Here is a 7,027-nt window from a genome sequence, read left to right as displayed (position 1 = left end):
AGTTCTTTGATGCAGCTGAAGAGTGCCATTCCGCCTGAATCTCTTTCCACACTCTGAGCATTCAAAAGGTTTCTCCCCTGTGTGGGTTCTTCGGTGTCGTTGAAGAGCGCCACTGTCACTGAATCTCTTTCCACACTCTGAGCATTCAAATGGTTTCTCCCCTGTGTGAGTTCTTTGATGTAGCTGAAGATCGCCATTCAGCCTGAATCTCTTTCCACACTCTGAACATTCAAACGGTTTCTCCCCTGTGTGGGTTGTCAAATGATTTTGAAGATTGGTACTCTGAGTGAATCTCTTTCCACATTCGAAGCATTCAAAAGGTTTCTCCCCTATGTGGGTTCTTCGGTGTCGTTGAAGAGTGCCACTTTGCCTGAATCTCTTTCCACACTCTGAGCATGCAAAAGGTTTCTCCCCTGTGTGAGTTCTTTGATGCAGCTGAAGAGCGCCATTCCATCTGAATCTCTTTCCACACTCTGAGCATTGAAACGGTTTCTCCCCTGTGTGAGTTCTTTGATGTAGCTGAAGATCGCCATTCAGCCTGAATCTCTTTCCACACTCTGAACATTCAAACGGTTTCTCCCCTGTGTGGGTTGTCAAATGATTTTGAAGATTGGTACTCTGAGTGAATCTCTTTCCACATTCGAAGCATTCAAAAGGTTTCTCCCCTATGTGGGTTCTTCGGTGTCGTTGAAGAGTGCCACTTTGCCTGAATCTCTTTCCACACTCTGAGCATTCAAACGGTTTCTCCTCTGTGTGGGTTGTCAAATGATTTTGAAGATTGGTACTCTGAGTGAATCTCTTTCCACATTCTGAGCATTCAAAAGGTTTCTCCCCTGTGTGGGTTTTTCGGTGTCGTTGAAGAGTACCACTGTCACTGAATCTCTTTCCGCACTCTAAGCATTCAAAAGGTTTCTCCCCCATGTGGGTTCTTTGGTGCTCTTTAAGATGGGTACTCGTTCTGAATCTCTTTCCACACTGTAAGCATTCAAAAGGTTTCTCCCCTGTGTGGGTTCTTTGGTGCTGTTTAAGTTGGTTACTCGTACTGAATCTCTTTCCACACTGTGAGCATTCAAATGGTTTCTCCCCTTTATGAGTTCTTTGATGAAGTTTAAGATAGCCACTTTGCCTGAATCTCTTTCCACACTCTGAGCATTCAAACAGTTTCTCCCCTGTGTGAGTTCTTTGATGAAGTTGAAGATTGCCCCTCTGACTGAATCTCTTTCTACACTCTGAGCATTCAAACTGTTTCTCCCCTGTGTGGATTCTTTGATGCAGTTGAAGAGTGCCCCTCTGACTGAATGTCTTTCCACACTCTGAGCATTCAAAAGGTTTCTCCCCTGTGTGCGTTCTCCAGTGCACTTGAAGATTGCCACTCTTCCTGAATCTCTGTCTGCACACTGTCTCCCCTCTGTATATTCTTTGGTGCACAAGAAGCTGTGATCTATTTCTTAAGTACTTTCCACAATGAATGGATTTACTTGCCCTCATTATCCTGTGCTTTGGAATATGTACGCTACCCTTTCTTCCATCTCTCTTCTCAACCATACTGCCCCCTTTCTTTTCCTTAAGTCTTCCTCGATTCCTGACATTTTCTATTAGGTCTTCATTTTTAACTTCATCTGCCATTTGTTGGTGAAGTTCCTCACCCACCTCATTCCTCTGATCACCGTCTGCTGAAAGAAATAGAGAGATCCTGCTAGCACCTTGGAGAGTTTGTAAGGTCCAAAGGCACCTATGGGACTGCAATAGGCAAGGATTGTCAGCCCTTTGGCCTTGTTAAGCTTGGCTAATCTTAAGCACCCCTCCACCTTTCCCCACAATATCTATTATTTAAGGTTAAGTTTTATGTAGAGTAACTTAGGCTACAGTTGGAAAATCTATGTTACCATAAGAGGTGCCATCTAATACTAAGCATTTCATGTATTAGATAGAACAGTTAGCTTTTCTTGTTTTTCTGTTGCTGAGCTGCAGACACTGTGCTGTTTAGGGATGTCTTATTTTTAAATCCTTAATAAAGCCTTATATTTATTTTTTATATTTAAAAGTGGTCAACGTTACTTGTGTGCACTCTCCTCGTGAACCCACTGAACTGGGTGCTGCTTAAGTACAAAGAGTAGTAGTAGAAGATGACGATATTGGATTAATACCCCAGCCTTCACTCGGAATCTCAGAGTGGCTTTCCCGTTCCCTTCTTTCCCTTCCCCTCCACACAACAGACACCCTGTGAGGTAGCTGGGGCTGAGAAAGTTCTTTTCAACAACAGCTCTGACAGAACTATGGCTTGCCCAAGGTCATCCAGCAGCTGCAACTGGAGGAGAGGGGAATCAAACCCGGTTCTCCCAGGTTAGAGCCCGCACACTTAACCACTACACCAAACTGGCTCAACAGTAGTGACCCAGGGTGACCCAAGCGTCAGGGGGAAGGGTGTGTTATAAAGGTGGGCAATGGAGAAATGAGGATCTGGCCCCTTCCAAAGTCTTTCTGAGGATGTCTCGTCCCCACCTTTGCCTCAGGTCAGGAGACACCTTCTCTGGCTTGGGTGATGGCCACAACACTGGCCTCAGTTGTTCCTCGGCAAGTACACACACAGGAACACAGGAGGCTGCCTTAGACTTGGTCCCTTGGTCCATTGAAGTCAGTATCGTCTGCTCAGTCTGGCAGTGGCTCTCCAGGGTCTCAGGCTGAGGTCTTTCACATCACCTCCTACCTGTTCCTTTTAACTGGAGGTGCTGGCGATTGAACCTGGGACCTTCTGCCATGCCATGCAGATGTTCTGCCAGTGAATCACAGCCCCTCCCAAAGTAGCGGGAGAGGCTTCGAAACAGCATATTGCTATTCATGCCTCATCACACAGGCAGCAATTCACACCTTTGGCACCTGTGAAAGACCCTTACCCAGAAAGGCCACATTCCCATAGTTCTCCAGCATGACCTCCCTGTACAGAGCTCTTTGTCCCAGATCCAGCAGAGCCCATTCTGTCTCAGTGAAATCGATTGACACCTCCTCAAAGGAAACCAGGCACTGAAAGAAAAAGCAGGTTCCCTCGTCAGAGATCACGCCAGGAAGAGACCGCACACTGGAAGGGAGTAGTCTGGGAAAGTACAGGATGTAAGGCTTGGGATGGGCAAAGGGAAGGGTGATCAGAGGATCTCTCACCCAGACACTTTGTAGAAACTGCAGGACAGGTTAGAGCCCGCACACTTAACCACTACACCAAACTGGCTCAACAGTAGTGACCCAGGGTGACCCAAGCGTCAGGGGGAAGGGTGTGTTATAAAGGTGGGCAATGGAGAAATGAGGATCTGGCCCCTCCCAAAGTCTGTCTGAGGATGTCTCGTCCCCACCTTTGCCTCAGGCCAGGAGACACCTTCTATGGCTTGGGTGATGGCCACAACACTGGCCTCAGTTGCCCCTTGGCAAGTACACACACAGGAACACAGGAAGCTGCCTTAGACTGAATCAGACCCTTGGTCCATTAAAGTCAATATTGTCTGCTCAGTCTGGCAGTGGCTCTGTAGGGTCTCAGGCTGAGGTCTTTCTCATCACCTCCTACCTGGTCCTTTTCACTGGAGGTGCTGGCGATTGAACCTGGGACCTTCTGCCATGCCAAGCAGATGTCCTGCCAGTGAGTCACAGCCCCTCCCCAAGTAGCGGGAGAGGCTTCGAAACAGCGTATTGCTATTCAATGTTTTGATTCACGCCTCATCACACTGGCAGCCATTCACACCTTTGGCACCTGTGAAAGACCCTTACCCAGAAAGGCCACATTCCTATAGTTCTCCAGCATGACCTCCCTGTACAGAGCTCTTTGTCCTGGATCCAGCAGAGCCCATTCCGCCTCAGTGAAATCGATGGACACCTCCTCAAAGGAAACCGGGCACTGAAAGAAAAAGCAGGTTCCCTCGTCAGAGATCACGCCAGGAAGAGACCGCACACTGGAAGGGAGTAGTCTGGGAAAGTACAGGATGTAAGGCTTGGGATGGGCAACGGGAACGGTGATCAGAGGATATCTCACCCAGACACCTTGTAGAAACTGCAGGAGACCCGCCCCCCCACCCCGAGAAAGTAGGGGGGACCCAGGCTGTCCCCCGCTCCTCTCTCCTACCTGGACTGGAGGGGCAGCAGCCGTTTCCACACCTCTGAAAAGACAACCGCTCAACAGCATCTCTTCACTGCGGGTTCCTAAGACAAAGGAGGAAGGAAGGGTGTTTGCTTGCTTGTTTGTTCCCTGCTTCACACTCCCACTTCCCAGGGTTGTGAAACCTCGCCCTGTGGAAACTCAACAAAGTTTTAAAACACATTTTACTGAATTCTGGGAGAGGCAGAAGAGACGCACCAGGTACCTATGAGACTCAGGGATTATAAATGCTGCCGGCGTATTCCAGAGTTCACTGAGACCTGGGTCTGGCCTGGGGGGAGGGAAACAGGGGGGTGGAAATGATGTCTCGTGACACATCACCATATAAATTCGGCCTGGACGTGACTTGAGCGCATCTGGAGACACAAGGGTAACAGGAATGAGTTTTCAGAGTGTCTCTTGGCATGCTAACTTCATGACCAGGTTTCCAGCCAGATGCAACATCAACAAGACACCACGTCTGTCACAAGCCCCTCCCATCCCCTACTCCAGCATCCTGTTTCCCACAGCAGCTTGCCAAATACCATTTAAAGCACAGGCACAGAAGCTAAATTTCCCCATGATGGTTAGCCCCTGGGAACTTCTTTCTCAGAGCTCTGCTGCCCCAGAAGGTAGAGGTACCGTTTATTCACCAGGCTGAAGAGGTCTGCTAATGTTTGTCTATGTTTTGCCTTATGAGCCACCTTGAATTCCTCTTATGGAAGGAAGGTGAGATGTGAACATTTAAATTAAGGGGAGGAGTTGCCCTCCATGAATCTGTCTAATCTCCTTTTAGAGGTGTCACAGTTAGTGGGCCTTGAGTGCCACGAATGAACTCTGTGCTGTGTGAAAAAAGTATTTAATATTTATCCTGACCTCTCTACCCACCAAATTCACTGGGTGCCCCAATCACATCCAGGTGTGATGAGTCCTTACCGCAGGAGAGGGCGTCTGGGGCACGCTCCACCGCCTGTGCCCTCGGCCCTTGCTCCAAGAAAGCTCCCTCTGCCTCAGGGAATGTAGCTTCTTCCTTCACGGATGGTGCCCACATCTGAAACAGCAGCGAGGGAGAGGGGTAAGAGATGGAATGGGAAAGAGACCCAGGAATGGATCCTGCCCCACTCCCGGACTCTGCACCCTTCCATCGGCAGACCTGCTAAGTTACCTGGAGGGATCAGAAAGTCTCTCGTAGAAGAGGCTGCTGAAGGAGGCCGTGAAATCTCCCATTTGGATGATTCACACCCGGAGAGACGTCTGGCAGGGAACCTTTGGGATGAGGCCAGCTATCGCTGCTTGAATTGGACTGTGACGGAACAGGCCTGCTTGATGCACAGACCCTGTTCTGTCGGCTCCCTCTTTGAGTGGCCACAACACTGGATTAGCAAAGAGAGGCACCAAATCCTTCAGTGGACTCTCTCAGCCAGGGCATTAGCATTTCTGAGGCCGGGATCAGCCCAACAGCAAAGAGAGAGAGAAATGGGGAGGGGCACTCTGCTATGGTCTGTCAATCTCTCTCCAGGAGAAAATGCCTTTCTGCACAGGGACATATCTGGAGGGAATCCCCTCACCTGTTCTGCCTGCCTCTTCTCCTCTGCCTGACTCAGGAGGAAGCCTTCGGCCAGGGCCACCGCCTGGGAACTGGTCTCCGGCCCACATCCTCTGACCCAGCCCTGCATTTCCTGGGGCAGGAGGGTCAGGAACTGCTCCAGGATCACCAGGTCCAGGATCTGCTTCTTGGTGTGCCTCTCCGGCTCCAGCCAGTGGCTGCAAAGTCCATGGAGCTGGCTGCAGACCTCTCGGGGCCCATCGGCCTCCTGGTAGCAGAACTGTCGGAAGCGCTGGCCATATACATCTGAGATTGCAGTGAGCTGATGACTGCTATCTAGCACTGGGCTTTCCCCGAATTCAGCACCACTCCCAGCTTGGGTGGGATGGAGGCCTTTCCTTGCTTTCTTGCCAGCTCCACGTCCTTCTGGCTTCTGATCTTCCATCGCTTTCCCCTTCTCTTGGGTCACTTCTGGCTGTGAAAAGATGCCTTTAGTGATTTGTCTGTGAAGAGAGGCTGGGGGGGGGGGGGGGAGAGACAGAGACAGTGACACGGAAAATAAAAGAAAATGCAGATACATCACTGAACATCAGAAACCTTCATATCCTCAGGAGACACACAAGAACTGCCCAGGTGGATCAGAACAAAAGGGCGTCTTGTGGTTTGTAAAAAGGTAAAGGTTCCCTTGCTCGAAAGCCAGTCGAATCTGACTCCAGGGTTGCGGTGCTCATCTCCGTTTCGAAGCCGAAGAGCCAGCGCTGTCCGAAGACGTTTCCGTGATCAGGTGGCCGGCATGACTAAACACCAAGGCGCACGGAACGCTGTTACCTCCCCACCGAAGTGGTCCCTATTTATCTACTTGCAATTTCTTGCTTTCGAATTGTTAGGTTGGCAGGAGCTGGAACTAGAGGCAGGAGCTCACTCCGTCATGCGGCACACTCGGGTCTCGAACTGCTGAACTACCGACCTTCCACAGCCTGCAGTTCAGTGCCATACCAGGTTTAATAGCATTTTTCTATATTACAAACCAAGCAATTTTGTAAGGGCTCTGCCCTCTCACAGAATGATAGAATTATAATGTTGGAATAATGTACAATACAGGAAATTCACAAACACCTCCCCCTCCCTCTCACACCCCACAGAGACCGCTGTTCCATGCCCAGGGTCGGGGAGGCATGGAACTAGAGGCGGGAGGCACTGTCCCAGCTCTTTGGCCTCCAAGATAATTGGATCCAAATTCATAAGGATGCAGGGAAGGCGGGTTGCCAATCTCCAGGTGGGGCCTGTACCTCTCCAGGAATTACAGCTGATCTCCACAGGACAGAGATCAGTCCCCCCCCCCCCGGGAACACAAAATTTCAGGG

General features: G+C 50.0%; 1 pseudogene; it reads right to left on the bottom strand.

Annotated features, from left to right (window-relative positions):
- Positions 1 to 1,545, bottom strand: part of LOC107110708 — a 4,061-nt pseudogene extending 2,516 nt beyond the window's left edge.
- Positions 1,546 to 7,027: the final 5,482 nt, after the last annotated feature.

Source organism: Gekko japonicus, unplaced genomic scaffold, assembly GCF_001447785.1.
Source record: "Gekko japonicus isolate JY-2015 unplaced genomic scaffold, Gekko_japonicus_V1.1 scaffold6069, whole genome shotgun sequence".
Lineage (NCBI taxonomy): Eukaryota > Metazoa > Chordata > Lepidosauria > Squamata > Gekkonidae > Gekko > Gekko japonicus.
This window is presented reverse-complemented; position numbering and strand designations above follow the sequence as displayed.